The 23,666-nt window shown below is 29.9% G+C and overlaps 1 protein-coding gene across 4 annotated transcripts in view; it reads left to right on the top strand.

Moving 5' to 3' along the window:
• The window catches only part of LOC126842908 (octopamine receptor 1-like), a 96,118-nt gene that overhangs the window by 20,367 nt on the left and 52,085 nt on the right, over positions 1-23,666 (top strand). The window contains exon 1 of one of the 4 annotated variants that reach the window (XM_050580131.1): positions 21,388-21,522. The exons of 2 other annotated variants lie outside the window; for them this stretch is intronic. The gene's annotated coding sequence lies outside the window, so the exon portion shown is untranslated. Of the gene's footprint in view, positions 1-21,387; positions 21,523-21,550; positions 21,658-23,666 lie in introns of those variants that run through there. One more of the 4 variants, XM_050580130.1, reaches the window with a different exon arrangement.

Raw genomic sequence — 23,666 nt, forward strand, 5'->3', positions numbered from 1 at the left:
CTCCGGTGTTATCAGTTTTCTGTGTCTTCTATTCTTGTTTCTCGGTCTCCTGGTACTGTATAATTATTGTAATTAAACATTTATAATACACAAATTGGGTTTACATACAATTCCTACTGAAATTATTAGGCTATAAACCATTTATTTATTCTTTTTTGAATACTTCCGCTTCTTCGTTACAATTTTAATATGAAAGTACATTTGTATAGATTTTAAATTTGTCAATAATATGGATTTTACTTAAATCTAAAAAACCAAAGATTTTTTTTTAAATTCATTATATATTGGATAAGAACACTGGCGGGCGGGCGTGCAAAGCGCATATTGTTTATCGATAAAACACAATGTATAGAATCCACATCCTCGATACTCTCAATTTCTCTTGAAGGGCGAAAGAAAAGAAGAACGCTGAGAAGAATGTAACGTGTGCTTTTACAAAACGAGCAGCCCATTGTCATATGATATTCGATCAGAGTACAGTGTCAGTCTTTATACACAATTGTCTGTGTAAAGTGTTTGCAAAAATGAATACTATCTCGACTATGGCGGCCGTTTTTAATAACTGCTGTGAAATACAATTTTCCACGGTGATTCGACTAGCGTAAAGCGCGCCGGTACATACATGTTTTGAAAGTAAATTAATCAAATCTATAATAACAATAACAGATAGGTGTAGGTTAGATCAGGTTAAGCGGAATTCATTTTCAGGCGAGAGTACTTAAGCTCCATGACATTATTCGAGATCCGACATCACGCGCGTGTGCGGTTTTATAGTGTTGTGTGGATGATAATACTGTTGATTGTTATCAGAGTACAGATTTCGTCCGGAACTAATATAACACACCCGAAGGCTACTCATACGCGTCGTGATAATAATTGATAGAGAGCTTGAACATGTGAATTTGCTGGTTAATGATGCGTGAAAAACTGCTGATGTGTTTGATTACGGGCAATTGTATTTAATGATCCGAAAAAAACGCTTAGATACTTTTTTCAAGCACCCGCACTGCAGTATCACCACGGCTATATTATGTGGTATATCTACTAAAAGTTTTTGGAATTTTAAATACATAAAATACATCAATAATTTTTGTGTGAACGTTTAAAGGATAGTTAATCAAAACTATCATAATTTGTAAATATATTATTATGTAATATCTTACATAAAAATGATTAGGTCTGAACGCTGATAGCATAGATTATTTTTTAATTCTACATTTACATCCGAGGATTAGTAAAAATCGTTTTACAGCTTAATCGATTTTACCAAATCTAATAACGACATAATGACATTACTGACGAAACGGTCTGAAAATGATCATGTGATATTTAAAGTCTAACTAAAGGACGAATGTATGCAAATCTAGAATTCCGGATGATCCGTTTAATCTTGTATTGCTTTTGTATCACTATAAATTCACTTACAATATTTTATTTTAGAAGGTGAATTACTATAAGACATTTTGTACACCAGATTACTTGACATTTCTAAAGATTAAAAGAGATTTTAAAAAAATGTGTACACTGTAAAGCATCCGTTTTATTCAATGTACACAATGTAAGTTACTAAATTTACCTTGGTATACAACGAAATGCCAATAGGCAATAACATTTTAATAGAATAACTAAGAAACGTTTGGGATTTTAGATACATCTGGAAAACTATTATTTTCAATTGTTTTACAAGAGAAAAATTGAATGTCGTCGAGGTTTTCTTTACGAAGTGGTTTCAAACCCTCATCGTCACTGTCGACAGTATTGCTGACACGGGATGTTAAAAATATGATAATTTTTCAATACCAATTTCAGAATTAATGGAAATAGTTTCTTTTTAATTCAAGTCCGTTAACTCGAGAGAACTTGAACCCGCGAGTAATTCGTTTCGCGGTGACGGGGTGCATTGAACTTTTAGATAATTCCAGTTGGATTAATGGAGGGAAACTCGTGATAGATATTAGACGAGTTCCGTGTGTTGTGAACGTTTAAAATTTATTGAAAAACGTAACCCACCCCACACTGTTGTGTATCTCTTAATGTGTGCGCCGACAGTGCGTGTAATCCTTTTACGATTCCGGGCAAAAACGGTCTGTCGCCGCGCGGTTGTTTGTACCGTGTATCCGGAACGACGGCGGATGTTGATTAATTTTATCGTAGGTATGTAATAGTATTATCATCGTTGTTCTTGTATTATTATATCCATTGCCGTGCGGCTTACACGCAATACTCTCGTTTTCTGCAAGAATTTTTATCCACACAAATTCATTTTACACCGTTGACACGCACTATTATTTTCAAACGAAAACGTCTCATGTGTCTCACGTACAAAAACCGACGACGTTAGTTTCAGCTACAGGTCTGAAATCAATTTTTGCCATTAATTTTGTTTATTTTATTATATATTTGAAATTAGACGATTTGTAAGTAATAATTGTTTTATTCGAATTCGAAGTCTTGTTAACAATAATTGTGATCGATTTGTTAGTTTTAATTGGGCGTTGATTGAAGAAACTGTCTATTGAGGGAACTTGACGGGGAAATAAATTAGTTTTTTTTGTTCGTCGACTAATAACGAATTCGACGTTCAACGGACACATTATTACTAGGTAGTTAAGTACTCGGCCCACGGACGCCCAGTTTAAATCGCTAAACAGTGTTTTATAAAAATACAACTATAGGTGCGTTAGTAAAAAATACAATATTGTCCACTTGGTTTCGTCAAGAGTAACATTGGAGGGATGAAAAATGATCAAATACCAATTGATTTTTTTACACCTATGCGTGATACAGTGATATCAATCTATTGTGCGACCGAACCACGTCGTTATAGTAGGCTTTTATCAGCCGTTCGCCATTAATCAAGCTGTTGCATTATCATTGAAAAAGTGCACATTGTTTGCGGTTTTTTTTTTAAATCGTTAGTAATAGATGATATGAGGCTACGTAAACGGATTTCGCGTCCCAGTGAACGGACACGAAAAGGTTTTGCGACGAACAAAAATTAAAGGCCCGTTCAAAAGGGGCTTAAGGACCCTCATTTCACATTTACTTCCGGCGCGCAAAAAGCATTTAACTTGACCGAATATTATACCGTCGATTGTATAGTTTTCTTGTCCGCAACTTTTCAAATGCCATCAATTGAATGTAATAATATAATGTTGGCCTTTTGGCGTAGGGTCAAGAAATAAATATATAACAACTTTAGAAATCACAGGATGGTGGGCTAATTTTTAGTTCTATGAAAATTTTAAATTTCATAAATATTTATAAAAGCGGTTTACTTGGTATATAAATGCACTGGATTTATGATTATACTAATAAAAATTCTATTATTAATAGTAATTTTTTTAAAAACGTCCAGTATAATATATATTATATATTGTTAAAGAGTTTTATTTTGAATAGAATTTTTCTTATTACAAAATTTATTGATTTTGTCTTTGCCTGATGAATTAATCAAATTTTTTAGAGCAAATGCAATTTTTTTTTCTAAATATTTTTTTACATTATATGTAGAATATTTTATAACTATTATAAAAATATTTGAACGATAATAATCATAGTTAAAATGCACTGTGATTAAAATATATTTTAGGTTTGTTCACTGAATTCAGCTATATTGTACGAATTACGATTTAAGGGTTTAACAGAGAAATAAATATTTCTAAGAAAAATCGGTTAATATTCTACTTTTAAAAATCCGTACTTTTTGTGTCATCACAGTTTAATTTTAATTTATTGTCAATTTCGTTATTTTAAAGGATTAATATCAATAGGATTATGCTAAAAATGGGTTCTTGGTTTGATATTATGCACACAAAGAGGACGACTTATCTTTTTTAAGTACCTATATTGTTTCGACAGTATTTTATCTCATATTTTTTGAAATATTTTCTATAAATTTATTCCCACTACGCTAAGCTGATTTGATTTAGCCTTAATATTCTAAAATGCTTTTATTTCTGTTATCGTAAACATAGGCTAGACATTTAATTATTAAAATTGTTTGCTAAATTTTCAACTTTTAACTGATTAATCATATCGTGGGCGTATAATTAAAAAGTCCTATGTCAAGTTTGTATGTTATTTATAAGATAGTCTCGACAAAATTAAATTTTATAAGACCTTGGTTTCATGATGTTTGAATTAATTTTAAATAATTGAATAACTTAAAAGATAATAACTATTCCACTTGTTATTCTGTTATATTTATTTTTATTATTTGTATTCGTAAAGTTTCTATGCCGAAAATTAAGTTCAGAATCTGAACATACTCCAACCACTATTATAATGAGAATGGATCTTTAAAATTGTATACCTATATCCAAGTAATGCTCGGCGATTTGAATCTATAAAACTTAAGTCATATTAAAGGTTTTCAAAGTCTGAAAGTTATTATAATACAATAATATATAAAAAAAAGTAGTATAAGGTATATTTTCAAAGAATTAAATATATGTTTAATAAGTTAACTATATAATTGAATGGGTATTTTTTTTTATTAGTGTTAGTTATCAAAGTCGAGTAGCAATCATCATACTAATTAGCTCAGTTACACTACATGTTCAACTTAAACAATATAAATTATTTTTGATCATTTAATATAATCGTGATTTAATATGAAACTTTTTTAATTAAAGCAATTATTTGTTTAAAAACATAATCTTGCATTGTTTTAGTGATGCACCATGTTCGATTACCCACCACCAAGATTTGTTTTTACAGCTATGCGTGCTCGATAAGGTTTGACTCCACCAGCGGCAAACTTGATTAATTCGGAAACAGCACTTAAGTCCACTTGCCGGTGGTGCGCATCTGATCTCTATTAATTGTTTCACCCCCAAATGTCACGTTAAACTTTCTTAAAAACCGAACAATACGTTCAGTGACAAACAAACAGGGCCCATTGCAACTACTACCGAGTGTCATATTTCGGGGTATATCTTGTGCGATGAAATAAAATAGAAATAATTCCTTGTCGGTTTCGTTTTCAAACCGAGTTGGTAGAATCTGACAAGGCAGCAATGGCCTTTCACCAATTACAAACTGCACTAACTACAATATATAATTCTAAAAAACGTCTAAACATTTAAGAACGCGTGCTAAGAAGTATAAAAGCATTTGATTGTAGCACTTTTTTTTGGGAGCCAAAGTGGCTGATAGCAACCAGGGATATTTTAAAAATACCTTAGAGACATGGTGAGAGATATGTTTTGGTTTATTCCCGGAGGCGTTTTGCATAGTTTAACTTAATACGGGTATTTTTGTGAAGTTTTCTAGAGCAACCCGATGTGTTATTTTCTACGCATTTTGTTAGTGATTTCCCGGAATAGTAAGTTATGAAGAACGAAGGTACCTACAGTAACACGAGTGTGAGTTTAAACCATATTCTGTAGCGTTCGCATAGGCCCACGTGTAAAACCCCTAGACCCTTTTAAATTGTTTCGGTTTGATACAATATAATATATTAATATTCCTGGAAGACCGTTTTGTGCGTTTTTTCTAGGAGGTATTATACGTGTCTCGCTATAGGTCAGCAGCAGCACCGTGCTGGCAACCACAAGATATTATTTCGGCACCAAAATATTCAAATCACGCTCAAGTTTGATTTTTCACGCTCGGACGATAAATGTAGATTTCTGTGACAACACAAACGACGTGAAATATATTATATTTTGTCATCACTTTTCACAGGTATCAACGATTTTGGTGGCATATCTCTAGCTCGAGCCTTAGTTATTTTTTTTTTTATTAATAATTCGCCATGGGCTTTGTATAAAAACCTACTCGACCGTGAATTGTAATACAGCTGAGAGCACTTAACGTAGTTCTGACACAAAAAAACAAAAAAATTCGCACTAAAAAGAAGAAAATATCTGTATATATCCGCCTAAACTTTTTAATATTAAAACATTAAATATTTTTTTGCAAAGGAAAAAGTCAAAATATCATTGCAAGCGCTCGACATTTTTAAAACTAAAATGTTTCAATCAAAATCATGTTCGCAAATGCAATTTACGCACATTACGATAAATGTTACAAAACTTTCAATTTTATGGTAAGTAAAATTTGTTTTTAAAATAAGTACGTCTAATTAAGTACGTAAATGGAATCGTCCTAAAAACGTGCAGTACTCTGTAAGTTATAACTTAAAAGTATACTGTAATATATTAGTACACATTGTACAGTTAGTCTTAGTGATGTTATTAAAATTTGAGTGTGATATTTTTCGCATAGTGCATGCCTAATTTTACATAAACATGCACTTACAGTTAAACAAAATAACAAGGTTAAATTGAACCATGAATTCTCATTTTTTGTCAGTTGGTGATTTAAACTTGAATTATATCCACTGTGGTGTGTATAGCCATTGAACATTTTTAACTGCTCTTTTTTTTCCTATCTATTTTTATTCACACGCGACAAAGGGGGTAACAAATTAGTAGCTCTAAATTTTAATTTCCATTTAACACGGAATCCTATAAAATTATTTTTTACTTTTTATTACATTTTTTATTTTAGTGTAATAATAACATTCGTAGTTATTTTTCAGTTTTTTTGAAGTCGATAAAGTTGTATTATTTATTTTTTCAATAATGACATAAAATTAAGACTTAAATTTAAGTGTAAAACTGTATTTCAGAAACAAACTTTTATTTTATAAAATTAAAAATGTCTGTAAAGTACTTTCAAATATTATACAAGTTGTTATTTTAAAAAAGTTTCATGTATTTTTTTAAATAATTGCTTTATTAAAAAAAGTATTTCTTACTACTTTTAAAATAAAAGTTCTTATAAAATATATTTCACTATATTTAATATATTTCGCTTTTATTAAGCGAAGGGGTTTAGCAAATTTCAGGTTTAAGACTTTAAGGTACTTTCTAGGTAGGATTTGTGGTCGATTAAATTGATATTTGAAAAATCGGTTCCAGTTTTGAGTAAAACTTGCTTTGTATAAAAATAGTTAAATTGTCGTTAAAATGTGACTTTTTGAAAAAAGTTTTATAACTCTCTTTCAAGTCCTTTAACAAGTAACACACTTTATTGTATTATTTTACCAGTAACAACGTATAATATTATAGAAAATACAATTTATTCTCATTTCCTTAGTGCTTCTATCTCTATTTAATTACAATTTGTCGTTAAACGAAAATTAATAACTCACATAAAGTTGCTTTAGTATTAGGTATAGTTCTTTATAGAATTTGTTTGTAGAATTTAATTTTAATTAGAGTATGGAATTGGCTGGAATTTCGGGTTTACCGTTTGTCGTACGCTAATTATATGACCGTTCTATTACGTGGGTCAATTTTAAGTGAAAAAAACCAATTCAATTTTACTAATTATTTGGCGTGATAGGCCTGCAACAAATTAATATCAATTTAAAAACAATGGATGCGACTGTCCAGCTCGACTCGACTCGTCTGTGGCTCTTTTGTCACGTATACCATTCGATTCGCCTCCACATAATGAACTTTGACTTTCATTATTGCGCTTAACTCTGCTGGGGATAACGAGCGAACCTTATATACACTATGTTGCATTGTCTAAATTTCCTAGCGTGTCCCATTATCGCCCCGAAAGTTTAGCACGCAACTTCTAGAAAAATGTGTAAGAAATCCGATTTATTATCAAAATAATAAAACGCAAACATTTAGCTATTGTTATACCCTTACAGCTATTCATATAACGCTATATAATGTTAAAATCCGTTTCGCCTATAATGTAGAATTTTTGCAAACATAAAAAAAAAAAACTTTTTCCATGGGCTTTGTTTCACAACGAAAGTTATCTAATGTCAAGTAATATAGTATTAAATCATATGTTAAACGAGATACGTATATTTTATTAGGAAAATTAATTCTGTGAGACTACTGAAATTATTCAATATCTCATCCAGTTGCATTTCTGCAGTAAAATCTAAAGTTTAACGAACAAATACAAATTTCCGTATAACACCAAGAAATAAAGTTTTCTTTATTTAATATTTTCAAAGGTTGCGTTTTAGATATTTTTATTCCGTGACGGAAAAAACGGACCTCACGTCAATAAATTGGTGTTTTTTTTCTTTGCTGTTTTATACGAATCGTATAAAACAGCAAAGAAAAGTAGAATAGTAGATTCTACTATTGAAAAAAATAAAGGGTAAACCGAACGAAGAAAATTGTTTGACCACCGGAAGAGAAAACGCAACGTTTTCAGTGTTATTACTTTAGAAAAAATCTTCAAAATGTCGGCTGGAATGTGCTGAAGAGAGATAACTATAATATTGGAATGGCGCAAGGGGTTAAAAAGACCATGTTGATTATCGCTTTATAACAGAACACTGTTTCAGCGTTGATGGTTATTGCAACATAATACAATTTTTTTTTTTAATGCATTTCAGAACAATTCTTTTCCTGACATCTTGCCTACTCGAAAACAACACGTGTGTGTGCCGACAAGAGCCATTCTATATACTAAATATCTCTACATAATATAAAAAAACTCACCAGCGACTGACACTATAATAATAAATCTTTAGTCTAAATTTTAGTAAATGGCGTAACTACAGTAACATTTTTCTTATGAGTTTATATAATACATACGTAGACTGATGTTAAAATTTAAAATTTCATTAACCAATTTGTAGAATCTACATGAAAAAAACTCCCATAAACAATAATGCTTTTACATTTACTTTTCCATTCTCTGATACATTTTTGAATTTTTAAGTAAAACTTTTGTAAAGTAGTATTGTATCCTTTCTACTGGTCCAGGTCAGTAGAATAGGTCATCGATTGTTATTCCATCTTATCGCAAATAGTGACTAAAAGGGACATGACGTAATGAGTCAACGTCCGTTACAATGTTAAATATTGGCGTCGATATCTTATGTACAAGAGAAAATAATGACAGATAACATTCGTCAGATGTGTCGGGTCAAAACTCGTCGCCTTAACTTAAAATTTCCCAAAAAACCGAGTTAAGTAGAGTAATGCTGTAGACTATAAATACGCCTCTTAGATTTTTATGGGATTATATAATATGCGGGTTGAAAATATGAATAGTCATTTTTTGCATCACGCTCGTGTATTCATATAAAAGTGACCCGTTGCCCCGTTACTATAAAAGTTGCTGAATAAATTAATAACTTAATAATTTAAGTGATACGACATAGTGGGTTAATGTTCTGTTTTTCATGCATGAAAAAATCTCAGTTAAATACTATTCTGTTGTTAAACCTGTTGTTTAAGCTTTTTCCTACTTTAAGTAGTTTTATAACTTTTTTTCTGAATAAAAAAACCTCACGTAGCAATAAAATAAAACAGCAGGAACCGTTCATAACTATGTAATGTAATACTTTGGACAGTTGAATCGCTACTTGAATGAAGTTTATTGTTAAAAAAAAACGCCGCTTGAAAAAAACACAACAAAATAACTGCAGAAAAACATGTTGTATGTCAAATAACTATACATTTTTTTTTTTTTTTGACTAATCAAATATTATTAATAGATGATTTTTTTTTGTTTTTCAAATTTGTAATTATATTTTTTAAATGTACTTTATGTGATGTGTACGACAGTATTAAATCGCAAGAAAGACATATTAAATAAGTACATTTAAATAAATCAATATTTTGATTAATATCGTAGATTTAAGTGTTTCTATAAACGGGAGTTTTATTATACATTCTTTCTTCTTTGTGCATGACATCGCCTTGAATTTTATTACAAGACAGCAAAAATAAGAAAAACGTGTAATCGCAATCTGACACACACAACATGCAAGCTACTATATTGCATATATAATGCGCCGTACTAACATTAATAACAAAATAGTGAGTGGGTCACAGTTATCTTGTCCTTGTTAGAATAATATACATATACAAACTATAGGATTTGTAGAACATTGATATTGTAGGAAATATAAACAAATCAATTTTGTTTTTAAACGTATCTTGCCAAATAGAATCAAACGTATAGTATTAGATTTGTAAATTTGCTTAAAAATGTGATTTTATTAGACCTAATCCTAACCTGACCTGACCTGACCTTTTGGGAGGTGAAGAGGCTATCAAATATCGAGAAATATAAAATGTTTTTTATGGCATTTTATTGCTGTAACGGTTGCTTATCAGATCTAATAGAAATTAATGGGAAAAAACACATTTCAAACAACCAATATACTTTCATAGCATCGCGTCGACACTAAAAAAAAAAGTTGGTACTAAGTGCTTGTGTATTGAACGGGGGAAAACATATTTTTTAGATAGGTAAGTTGAAAGAGAATGATACATAAAATATCACTGGTTTCACAGTTTTATTTTACATCACCAGATTAAACTTGTCCTCTGGATCTTTAGGCCTTTGACCTTTGTAATGTATATTTTTAAATGGAAAACACAATTTTCGAGATGTAAACTATCAGTGTAAGGTTAGTTGATTATAGAAAGTCTATTTTTTCTATATTATATTAAATTATGCAAAAGTAAAGTTTAAAGAGTTATTGTTTATTTCTGAAACAAATTTTTTGTACTTCGGCATATTTATAATAATAAATTATGATTGTCTTGATAATTATTTAATACGGTTTTGTTTTGAATAAGCTATACAATTTTGACACTGGATATACTTTATAAATATATAATAGTAATTTTTATTTTTGTTTCACATATGTGTTTTTTAGAATTACAACAAAAAAAAAACAATTATTTTGAATAAGAGTATAATAACCGTTGGTTAAAAAGTAAAGCGTATAAACATAAACATTGTTTCGGATAAACGACTTATTCGTATTATATTTCCTGACACGTTTTAAAAGTTGTAAAAATCCTTTCAGGCTACATAATTACTATTGGCCAGATGACAGTGAAAAATGGCTCTCGTAGTTTGATTTTTTGTTTCAATCGACGGTAAAATAAAAAATACCAAAAGAAAAGAAAAAACTGATATTGAATAGCAATGACAAGAGATTAAGACGTGCAATAAAATAATATTAATGGTAAAATAGCGAACCTAACCGAAAATTAAAATCAATTACTCAAATCGTTAAAACACTAAACACGTGGCCTGTATTTAATTTCCATAAAGAACACGAGTCATACTAATTTATACCATCAAGTTTTAACAGCTTAATTTAATTTACCATCAAAAGTTTTATCTAAACGATTAGAAATATAATCCAATGCTGATTAAGCAAAAACTAACCAACGAGCGAAGTCTTACCGTGTTTTTAACTAACATTGACAATGTTTATAATGGTGAGTTAGACAAAACTTAATTGATTTCATTTTTTTTTTTAAATAATAAAAAAAAATTATTAAATCATATTAAAACGAGTAACATATACATCGCAATAAATCAGAAGATTGCTAATCTTGGACTATCTACGAGCTAAGTAGTTGAGATTTAGTTTTTAATGTATTACATTATTTTCAATTATTTTTACAACGCTCGGTCTATCAACTTTGGTAATCTTCAACGGTTGTATACATATTTTATTAACTTTTTGAGTAAAGTATATAATCTACTAAATATTTTGACTAGTCGATCACATTTGATTTACAGCTTGCAGAGTTATTATCGTTTAAAAGTTTAGGTGGTAAACGAAACTCGGTTGAGTAATGTGCGCAGATAAAAATAATATTACACAGCATTTTTCATATACATTCCCCTCCAGTAATACATTTATTGAACTAATAATGTTTCGGATGTCAGATTTTTTTTTTTATTAAAAACATCTCAACTTTCTATTGAAAATAAATACTTAAAAAAAAATCAATTACTTGATGCATATGAGGCAAACAAGTTAATCGGATGTCAGATTATTTTTTTTTTTTATTAAGAACATCTCAACTTTCTTTTGAAAATTAATACTTCAAAAAAATCAATAACTTAATGCATATAAGGAAAACAAGCTAATTGGGTGTTATAATATGAAACATTAGAAAACAAATGAGTATTGTCACATTAATTAATAATACGTTTGAACAACGTTTGTGTTTAGTTCAAGCGTTTTATTCAGATAAATACAAATACAAATAATTTTTCTATCTATGAACTGAGAATTTTTGCGCGTGCTTTTTATTCAAACAATACACATTACATTAATTATAACAAGTAGAAGTGGGTAAAAAAATTGTTTTTAATATCCACTACAGAGGTTTATAAAGTCAGTTCAAAAAGTGCTTTAACATAAATTATGTAAAATTAAACAAGAAGTTCAGTTTAAATCAGTTTTAACCAAAAAATAATTTTTTACATTTAATTAAGTTAATTGAATTAATTTATTATTACATTTCAAATATACTTTTTATATTTGATTGGCTAAGGAATGTCCAGCATTGTTAAAAGTCGTATTTTCACGTAGTCACATTTATTTCTGATTGATAATATCCGATTTTTTTCAAGCAATTAACTTGTAATAGTCGAGTAGAAAACAGTAAATAAATAATATTTGTTTCCATTAAAATCAATCAAACCACTTAAAGACCATCAAAAAGTAAGACGTTTCTATTTTGCTTTCGGTTTATAAAAATTGTCATTTCTGAATAAATTAATTGTTGTTCAGTCAACAGAACGCTATTTAGTGTTTTTAAAACCTACACTAGCCTTTATTGTCGAGTTATTGTAAAATATTTCTACAGTTTTTTTTTTTGTTAACATTTTTAATGTTATTTGGATTTCTTTCAAAAAGCAATATTACTTTGGGTCGTGGCCTCAAGGACGTTTACGAAGCTTTGTCACTTTTCGATTACTTTCGTGAACAAAGTCAATTCCACATTAATTTATATTGATAGTTAAATTAGAGTCAATTAGTTTGTCGACGTCCGTTTTGCTAAAACTGACCCTTTTTATAATTTATTATGTTTCTTTAGAAGAGACGTTGTGTTATTTATCACAGGACACTATGGTTCTTCTGTAATTTTTTTTTTTATCATTGATGTATGTCACAGTTTTTTTTGCATACAAGATAGGAAACAAAATTTTCATTCATACTAATAATTGATGGCACCTTCATAATTCTTATAGTAATATTAATGTATACTATAAAACAGCCGCACTCAGTCCATTACGGTAAAGCTAGTGTTAAGAAATAATTATGAATCGCGTTATCCCTAAATCGCGTTTTTTTACAAGATGTCATGTTTATATTTAGTTGCTATCTTCAGAATTAATACTCGCTAGAAACATTTATGAATACAAATTTATATTTTACACGCATAACATGTCGTTATGGTTAACAATACTGTCATGTTTTTTCTCAGATGAATGACATGTGATTATTAGGGTCCTCCAACTAATAGAATCACTCCAAATAATATTTTTTAATTTTTTTTCTGTTTTGTTAACTTTTATTCAATCCGCAGTCCTTTTCATTCACAACTAAATTTCATTATTAGTTGAGCTAACATCATTGCATTTGGTCTGAAGTGGTTGAGCGGTTTATTTTCAGAAATTATGTTTGATATTACATTATCAGACATAACGGCGAAAAACGATATTTGTCATCACTGTCGTTATAAACAGCAAGATTATTCTATTGCGGTGGCGGTAAACACCGGACGGTTAATTAACATTAAAATAATTCAAATAAATCATAGGTTGAAAAAGTCACGTAGAAAAATATTCTCTATATTTTTTCTTAATATAAAGTAAATATAATCATTTTATAGAGTACTAATTGTAAGATCTTAAAACAGAACGTATAGCGTATTAAAGAATTCATTACAAAATTGCAGTATAAGTTTATATACTTAAATATACATTCTATCACTTAATACACAAAACATACATACGTCTAAAATAATAATAATAATATAAACCATCTGAATTGTTGGCCAAATTGAGTTTAACTATTCATCGTGGTTTCTACTATTTTACTACATTTTTGAAAATTTATAAATGTGTAGTTTAATCACATATGTTGTTCTATCGAGCCATTTAATGAGCAAAGTAAATGACAAAGATAAACCAAATACGATTGTCTTTTTGTATTCTGAATTGGTTTACTAAATGCAATCACACTACAGACATTGCATAGTTTTATATAAAAATATGTATAGTTTAGGGGAAATTTAATATTATCTTAACCGTGTAGTAGTTTTAGTGCGGGAGAACATACCACTGTAAATGAATATATCTTTCCCAAAAAATGAAAATTATTATTTGTGATCTGTGCCTATTGTGGGTGGCCACAAAATGTGTTTAGAGAGTCAGATAGATTTATTTTGTAAGATGCACTTATAGTGATTGTTCACTGTAAAGAAACCTTTCGGCCATAATGTCAAGCGAAGAATATAACTCTTTACCCAATATTTTTTGGAGACAAATGATTGAACACTGAAATTAGAAAACATATATTTGAAAATAGATTTTTAAACGGTAATCCGCAATTTATGTTTTCCACATGAGAGCTGTACAAAGTGCTATTGTGTGTAAAAAAACGTATCTGTACCGGTAAATGTATAGAGATATTTGTATTAGAAGACGACTATTTTCATACGTACAGATACAAAACACTTGTCTATAAAAAAAGTATAACATTATGTGTGAATGAATCAACAATCACTATTTATCTGAAAATCATTTTTATTTATTTATTTATAATTACGATGTTTGATTAACAAGAGAAACCAATTATTAGGATAGACGGGTGATCAACCTTAATCGTACGTTATTATCATTAATTAATTAGATATGTTAAAAAATAGTCAAAGAAGTAATACTTTTGTATAATAATTAAACATATGCAAATGTTAGTCGTACACAAAACCTAAAGCAAAATAGTAATCGCCAATAACATTTTTCACGAGTTCTTGAATTTGGATTTCAAAATAATATATGATATCAAATATTTGTTTATCTGGAAACTCAGATTCAAATTTCTGTAATATTTTTTTGATGTGTGGGTTGTTCTTCACTGGAAGTATGCAATGTTTTTTTACGAACGGTTTCAACGAAAACCGATTTCTGCTATTAATGGATCTGAACAAATTTTGAGAAAATGAACCGACTTTTGACTTGTAGTCGACATCGTCTTCACCGACATAAGTTGGAAAAAGTAATTGGAAATTTATCGATACATCCTTGTACCACTTCACTAAATTTAATATTTTTTGTACGGCTTCTATTTTAGAATATATAATATATTCTTTGAATGGAATCGACTTGAATAAATAAGCTAATGCATCATACATGTACTCAAACATATGTTTACTATTCAATAAAAGATGATACGTAAAATTAAACATTTTCCATGAACTTTTATAGAAATCGTCAAACGTATCTGTAACATTAGCTTTGATATTAACACTATTCTGTTTGGTTTCTTCTTCATCATCTGATGTATTCTCCTCGTCTTCCGAATTGTCCCTTATTTGAATAAATGGTTTATAGTGTTGTTCTTCAGTTTTCAATCGCTTACTTTGCTTTTGTTCACTAGGTCTATTTTCCAATCGGGTATACTCTATCATCAAAGCTTTCTGTTCAAAATAATTTTGTCTCTGTCGCGATGCATTTCTTTCTCTTCCACTTACAGATAAAATGTTTTTAATCAATGTTGTAAATTTTTCAATCACGTCCGCGTATACACATCCTAATAAATGAGTGACCATGTAATATTTTTTTAAAACGTTACCGACATTAACATGAGAATTTCCAATGTTATTAGTGCGGGAGTACAATCCTCTGTTAATAAACAATTCTTTTCCAGAAAACGAAACAAATTCGTTTGTAATATCTGGATGTTTAGCGTTCACATTGGTGATCCGTGACCATTGCAAATGGCCCAGAAGTGCATTTAGTATGTCAGATAGATTTTGTTTTTTCACATTAGACGCAAACGTTTGCGCACTGTAAATTACAAAAAAAAACAATAACCCGATAAACACTTTACCCGACATTCTATTTCGACAAAACATTGTATACTGAAATTCAAAATGTATATATTTTAAATAAAGTTTTATGCGGGGAACGGAAAACCATGTTTTTTTACTAGCATGCTAAAATACAGTTGTGTGTAAAAACAAACGTTACTGGCCTATTTATATAACAACAACTACACTATAATAAAACACAATTTTTCGAATAATATTTATCTAATAATAATACCAGCACAATAAGTTTAGGAAGTCTAAAACATAACGTATAGCGCATTAATAATTAATGTATTACAAATTAGCAATATAAGTTTATATACATAAATATAAATATCCATCACTTAATACACAACAAAAATACATCTAAAATAATAATATAACCATCTGAATATTTGACCAAATTGAGTTGAACTATTCATCGTGGTTTCTACTATTTTACTACATTTTTGAAAATTTATAAATATGTAGTTTATCACATATGTTGTTCTATCGAGCCATTTAATGAGCAAACTAAATGACAAAGGTAAACCAATAGGATTGTCTTTTTGTATTCTAAATTGATTTACTTAATACAATATACGTACAGCAGATAGCTTAACTTAGCAGATAGGTGTAACTTACAAAAATATTTTTTTCATTGTAGAAAAAGTCTAGACTACATAGTTTTATATAAAAATATATATATTTTTGGGAAAATTCAATATTATTTTAATTAGAAAACTAAAAATAGAAATACGGTGCAGCCTAAATCTTTAGAAATCAGTTTTCAAAAGACGTTTTCACTTTTTTATCTATAACTCATTGATTAAAAAGTTGTGAAAATATTGACAAAAAGTTTGTTGATATTTTAATACCATGATTTGGTAGGGGATTAAATATTTTAGAAACATTTTTTCTAAAATGTCGTTTAGGTGTTATGAAAATATTTTCAATGATTTAGTTATATTTGAAATATTCCATTGATATATATATATATACTTTCTACGTTTCAATAATATTTAAACAACAGTTTGGTTTTCATTATGTTTTTAGACGTCTGACTTCCTTTCAAAACATGATTTTAAAATGTTAACAAGCTTTTTGACAACAATGATTTTTTTTTTTTTTTGCTGTATTGGATAGCTTGTATAATTTTATACTGTTAAAAAATAAAATATATCTTATTAAAATATTTGATTATAAAATGTTGTATTTCAAGTATAAGTGTTTGGACAATCACCCAGCGTCCATGAAAGATGTAATCAATCATGGGACGATGTAGTTGTTAAAAAAATAAAAAGGAAAAAAGTGAATATTTTTAAATTTAACTTAAGACTTCTTTAAATTAATAAATTCGGGATTGTGTCATAAATCATTGTGAGTCGTAAGTCATTGTGAGATCATCAGCTAAGTCTACGCGTTTGTGACACATCGCATAATATAGCGGCCGAAGTGTCATACTAAAATTGTAACCCTTAACGACGATGGACATTGATATTAGTGTTCTACGGTAGCTTAGATGATGTTAGAGCTGTAGGGGTGGTTTCTCGTTACACGGAGCCAAGTATATTGATTTTTATTCGTCCATAAAAAAATTAATTTTATTTTAAGTTTAATTCGTATAATATAGTTTATTTACTTGTTTTTCTCAAACCTTTTTTTTCTTCCGTCTAGTAATATTATTGTTTTGACTACAATGTTTTCATTTTATGAAAGCATTGAAAAAAAAACAGAAGACCACTACTTTGTAACCAATGGGTAATTTATAATTTACACACGCCGCCATTAGCTTGATAATTTCCAACTAAAAAACGCTGTCATGCATATACTATTGTCATAGATGACTCCAAGATAATTTTCGAAAAAAAACTACTTATTTGTCGAATGGACACCAAGCAACATTTTCGAAACCATGACAGCCTTTTAATATCATAATGTTTAGCAAATTTAATTTATTTTCGTTCCGCGCAACAAAGGCTAACAATGTCACTTTATGCTAATATTTCTCATAAAATTTGAAATTTTGTCTGGCCATAAAATGTTGTTTTCATTTTACTTCTTAATATTTTTTATAGTCTATACTTCACCAGTATATACACATTTTTTTTTTACAAGAATATAACAATTTATAATGAACTTTCCCAATAAAATATTATTATTTGCTTTTGATTTTTTTTCTTTTAAAAATTATGTTTACCTTTCAGTCTCAGCTAATAAAACAAGTAGTTTGGTTGATTTGATTTTTTTGTAATATTATTTAGCTAATCATTTATCTATTGACCACAAAATACGTGACTTCTGTCGGTGACTTCGATAATATTATATTAGTACGTGATTTTATTTCATAAATAAGAAAAGTCATCAGGTTTTATATTCTTCTCTAACAAAAATACCTATACTAACGTCTACACACAGAATTTATTTTTTTTTATTAAAAGTCACATTTGTATTCTATTTTATTTTTTCTCAGCTATCGCTCGAAGGTATTGGTTTTATAAAGGTGTATTTTTTTTATATCTAAAGTCACAATAACTTTTGTTCTGTAAACCGGTCTACTCGAGTATACCATTTCGACCGCGAAAAACGGTCGGATTGAGTCGAAATTTTTATAGAACATTGACTGGTCATGCCTCAATGTATTCACTTCCACTTATAGACAAAGGGTTTTAATCAAACGCTGTAAACTTATTTGTCACATAAAGCGTACATACATGCTAATAAGTAAATGACCATGTAGTATATTTTTGTACACGTTTTCGCCATTCACATATAAAATTCCAACGGTTTTAGTGTGGAAGTACATTCCTCTGTAAATTAATAAATCTTTTACAGAAAAGGAAAATTAATAATTGAAATCTGGGTGTTTGGCTTTCACATCGGTTACCTGTGCCTATTGTGGATGGCCCAAAAGTGCGTTTAGTACGTCAGATACATTTTTTTGGGGATTGAGAAGGAATTGTTTTTGATTTTGTCTCTAGTCCCATATAAGACATAATGGTTTCTCAAAAATCAGTAATCGAACAGATAAAAAGTGAAAACCAACACAATGTGTGAAAAGTCAACAATTACCAATTAACTGAAAATAATTTGTATTCTTTTATTTATGACTACGATTTATGAGTATAACAAGAGCAATTAATTTTTAGGATAGACGGACGCTAAACCCTAATCGTAAATTATTGTCTTACAACGCTATTATAGTTTTTTATTACTACTGCCACTTACGAATTCGTATAGAAGGGATTATTTGAAAATAGTTTTATCATTTTCAGTTTTATTTTACTTTAAATTCCATTGTTGATTACTTATTCAGGCATCGTTAATTAATTAGAAATGTTGAAAAATAGACAAAGAAGTAATAATTTTGTATAATAATTTAACGTGTATGTAATTTTTTGTAATTTAGTTTTGAGATATTAATAATAATTCATAAAACCATTTATTCATTCTGGTTATCAAAAAGAAATGCAAATGTTAGTCGTGCACAAAACCTAAAGCTAAATAGTAATTATCGATAACGTTTTTCACGAGCTCTTGAATTTGGTTTTCAAAATAATATATAATATCCGTTTTATTTTCCTCTGGAAAATCAGGTACAAAATTCTGTAATATTTCATTGATGTGTTGGTTGTCCTTCACTGGAAGTTTGCAATGTTTTTTTACGAACGGTTGCAAGATATACTGATTCTTGTAATTAATGGACTTGAACAATTTTGAAGAAAATAAACCTACTTTTGACTTGTAGTCTACGTCGTCTTCGCCTATATAAAATGGAAGAAGGCGTTCTAAATTCATCGATATATCTTTGTACCACATCACTAAATTTAATATTATTGCGACGGCTTTTATTTTAGAATATTTTATGCATTTTGTGGGCGGAATTAACCTGAATAAATACCATAATGCGTCATACATGTACTCAAACATCGGCTGACTATTCAATAAAAGATGATACGTAAAATTAAATATTTTCCATGAACTTTTATCGAGATTGTCAAACGTATCTGTACTACAAACATTAGCTTTTATATTAACATTTTTCTGTTTGTTTTCTTCTTCATCATTTGGTGTATGCTCCTCTTCTTCCGAATTGTCACTTATTTGGATGATTGGTTTATAGTGCTGTTCTTCAGTTTTCAATCGCTTACTTTGCTTATGTTTACCAGTTCGATTTTCTAATCGGGTATTCTTTATTCTCAAAGCTTTTCGTTTTAAATAATAGTGTCTCTGTCGCGATACTCTTCTTTCTCTTCCACTTACAGATAAAATGTTTTTAATCAATGTTGTAAATTTTTCAATCACGTCCGCGTATACACATCCTAATAAATGGGTGACCATGTAATATTTTTTTAAAACGTTACCGACATTAACATGAGAATTTCCAATGTTATTAGTGCGGGAGTACAATCCTCTGTTAATAAATAATTCTTTTCCAGAAAACGAATCAAATTCGTTTATAATATCCGGATGTTTAGCGTTCACATTGGTGATCCGTGACCATTGCGAATGGCTCAGAAGTGCATTTAGTATGTCAGATAGCATTTGTTTGTCCATATTAGATACAAACGGTTGGTCACTGTAAATTACAAAAAAAAACAATAATCCGATAAACACTTTGCCCGACATTCTATTTTGACAAAAAACTGTATACTAAAATTAAAAATGTATATATTTTTAAAAAAAAATTTTTATAATATGTCAAGCGGAAAACCATGTTTTTCACTTGCATGCTACAAAACAGTTGTGTGTAAAAAATAACGTTGCCGGCTAACATCTAGTGATATATTTTGTAATTTACAACGACTATTTTATTGTATTGTTAAAACACTTGTCTATATAAAAACAATTGCAATATAATAAAACGCTATGAAATAGTCTCTTTTTTTTTTACTAAACAATTTTTCGAATAAAGTGAATAATATTGATCTAATAAGAATACCAGCACAACAGATTTAAGGCATATCGTTTTGGCGTGTATTCATATTACAAAAACGAATAAACATTTGGCGTCCATGGAATTTTTAAAATTGTACACATATTTTCATAACGCGTCGAAATTACAAATTTGAACACGCCGACTCGGACGTGAGAACAAATAGCAATAATCGGACGTGCTTGAGTTGACTTTCGGAAATTGTACGCAACAAAAATATTATTATTCGCGGAAAAAGTGATTTGCGCCGGTCATAACCGTGATGCACATTATTCGCTTAACCCCCCCCCCTCTCAACCCTCCCTGCCATATCTGGTAGTTAGTGGTAAATTTATTTTCGATCGCCATACAAACCGCGAGTACGGTGCAAAAACGGGGCGAGGCGTTACCCGAGAGAAGATATTGCGGTTGCCCGGTTATGTTTGGTCAAAATCAAAACCCGATTGCGTCACACTAGACTTAGCTAGTGCCCCTCCCCCCTCCGCCTTTGTCTTCTACACGCTTTCGTTGGTTTGCTGCTCGTTAATGACCCAAAATTAAAGAAAAAAACCGCAGGTACATTCGCAGCAGCAGCAGCAGCAGCACACACACAAGTCATTTAACCCCCGACAGTAGTTGTTGAATTTTGTGGGGACGGGCCGTGCTGGTGAGCTGTGAAATTACAACTTACTCGTGTATTCGCACACACATATAACGATGCGGCCATAAACGACGGCGACGATGGGCTCGGTCGACGGTCACGAACAAGTGTGTATATTATTATTATTACTACTGCTATACCTGTACCGGGTTGTTACGGTTGTCGGTGAATTAGCGGCCAAGTTTTTAGTGCGAACGCAGGAAAATTACGGTCGTCGAGAAACGAATCGCCCAGCGGCACGGGTAAAACTATATACTGTTATATTACATATATGTATTTGGGCGGTGTAACTATAAAAATAATCATAACATAAGGGTTGTCTAATACCTTTCTATTTCGTACGGTAAAAATAATTTAAATTATTTTCGAAACAGAACTAAAATAAAAACGTTCCTCGTCTCGTACACTACCGCAGCAAGCACTGTCTACTCATACCCCCGGCCATCCGAATGTATATACAAACAGGACAACCCACGAAAAACACCTCGTTAACTTCTCATTAAATCGACATCATTCTACTTAACTTTACGGCTCTGTTGTTATTTACAAAATGCGGTACAATTTAACCCTTCGTGAGCGCGCGGTCGTCCAGATAATGAAAATAAATCCACTGTCAATCATTATTATCACTGTACGGTGCTACCATAATAAATATTGTATATACGATGGAAATTCGGCAAATGCATATGTATTTATATTATTTTCGCGTACCTATAAACTGTGGTTGAAAATTTAAATCTAGCCGGAAAAATTTTATTTTATACCTGCGACTCAACGCGACGGTCGAACGACAGTATTTGTATCCGTATAAAAGGATATATACAAATTAATGTGTAATGTATTTTGTCCAAATGTTTCTCAATGCCTTTTTTAGGGCTTATTATGTGCAACTCCAGTTGACCTACCAGAGCTACATTGATATACCCACTTGCGGCTAATCTATTATATATATTTTTGCGTTAGTTACTAAGTTGACGAGCCTGGCTAACTAAGTGAAATGTATTTCAATGTACTTAGTCATGATTTTCGAATTTTTTTTTCACATTCTTTCAGTTAAAAGAGAAATGGTGCCCTTACCAGGATGATGTGGATAGCGATAAAGATCAGTCTTTTTCTTTTTTTAGTCTTATTTTTATGGTTATAACCTTTGTGTATGTATGTTGTTTATATGTAACACGTGTTTGTTGTTTAAACACACATTTTAAACATATATTTTTATTATCGCTCCACAAGTTGTTTTTTTCAAGTCTCATGTGTATAATATTTTTAAACAAAGCTCATTGTATATTTTGTTGATGTTTAGTGAAAAATATCCAGATTTATTACACATATAAAACATGTGGTACTGTGACAATTATCATAAAACATAAGAAACAAAATTTTAAAAATATATTATTACAACACAAGCTATGTGTACATTCGGAAATAATGGCTCTCATAGAACATTCCAATGTATAGTATCCAAATGTATTGTCAAGAATAAAAATTTAATTTTTGGGTATATACAAATTCAGTTACATGCCCTTATATATTCTCATAATGTATTATCGAATAAAATGAGTGATTGGTCCACTATGATCACACACTATGTATATGCGCAGTTTCTCGAAACTAAGCTAACCTAGCCGACCAGAGCAAGTGGCGGAAAAAACAATAACGAATATTTCACATGTATATTGGTTATATTTTGACTATTTATCAAACGTGTTAATAATTAACAAAAATCCGTAGAACTTGCTAACAACAATAGCATAATTTGTTAGCCCTTGCCGTCGGTACGCAAATAAAATATTACTCATAAACCGTATTATTAGTACTTTGCTGCCTGTTGCGTGCAAACGACACGGCGTTGCTTCCAATTACAATAAAATATTAAAAACAACAACAACAAAAAAAAAATCGCGATAAGTTATAGCATATAAATAATGTAAAGTATTTAGAAATAATATTATGCCGTTTAAGTATCCGCTGAATTTAATTTAAAAGCGAAAACATATTACTACTACCTCCACCAAAACATAATAAAAGTGTAAACTATCTCATTTGCATAAATAATGTCGTTTGCCAGACCAAACGACACAATCACGGTTTCTTATTTCAAATCTTCATACATGGGAATCATAACCAATTTATTCATACTTTACATTTATAAAAACTTAAAATTTAAAAAAATAATAATATCGAGTATATTCGTTGAGTTCGTTAATACCCAAGGACCAAATCATAGAGTTGCGTAAAAATTAAATGCGTT

This window comes from Adelges cooleyi, unplaced genomic scaffold (assembly GCF_023614345.1).
Source record: "Adelges cooleyi isolate 19-005CV unplaced genomic scaffold, UGA_ACOO_1.1 ACOO_flye_CR_arks_rails_tigmint_CR_PRNA_574, whole genome shotgun sequence".
NCBI lineage: Eukaryota > Metazoa > Arthropoda > Insecta > Hemiptera > Adelgidae > Adelges > Adelges cooleyi.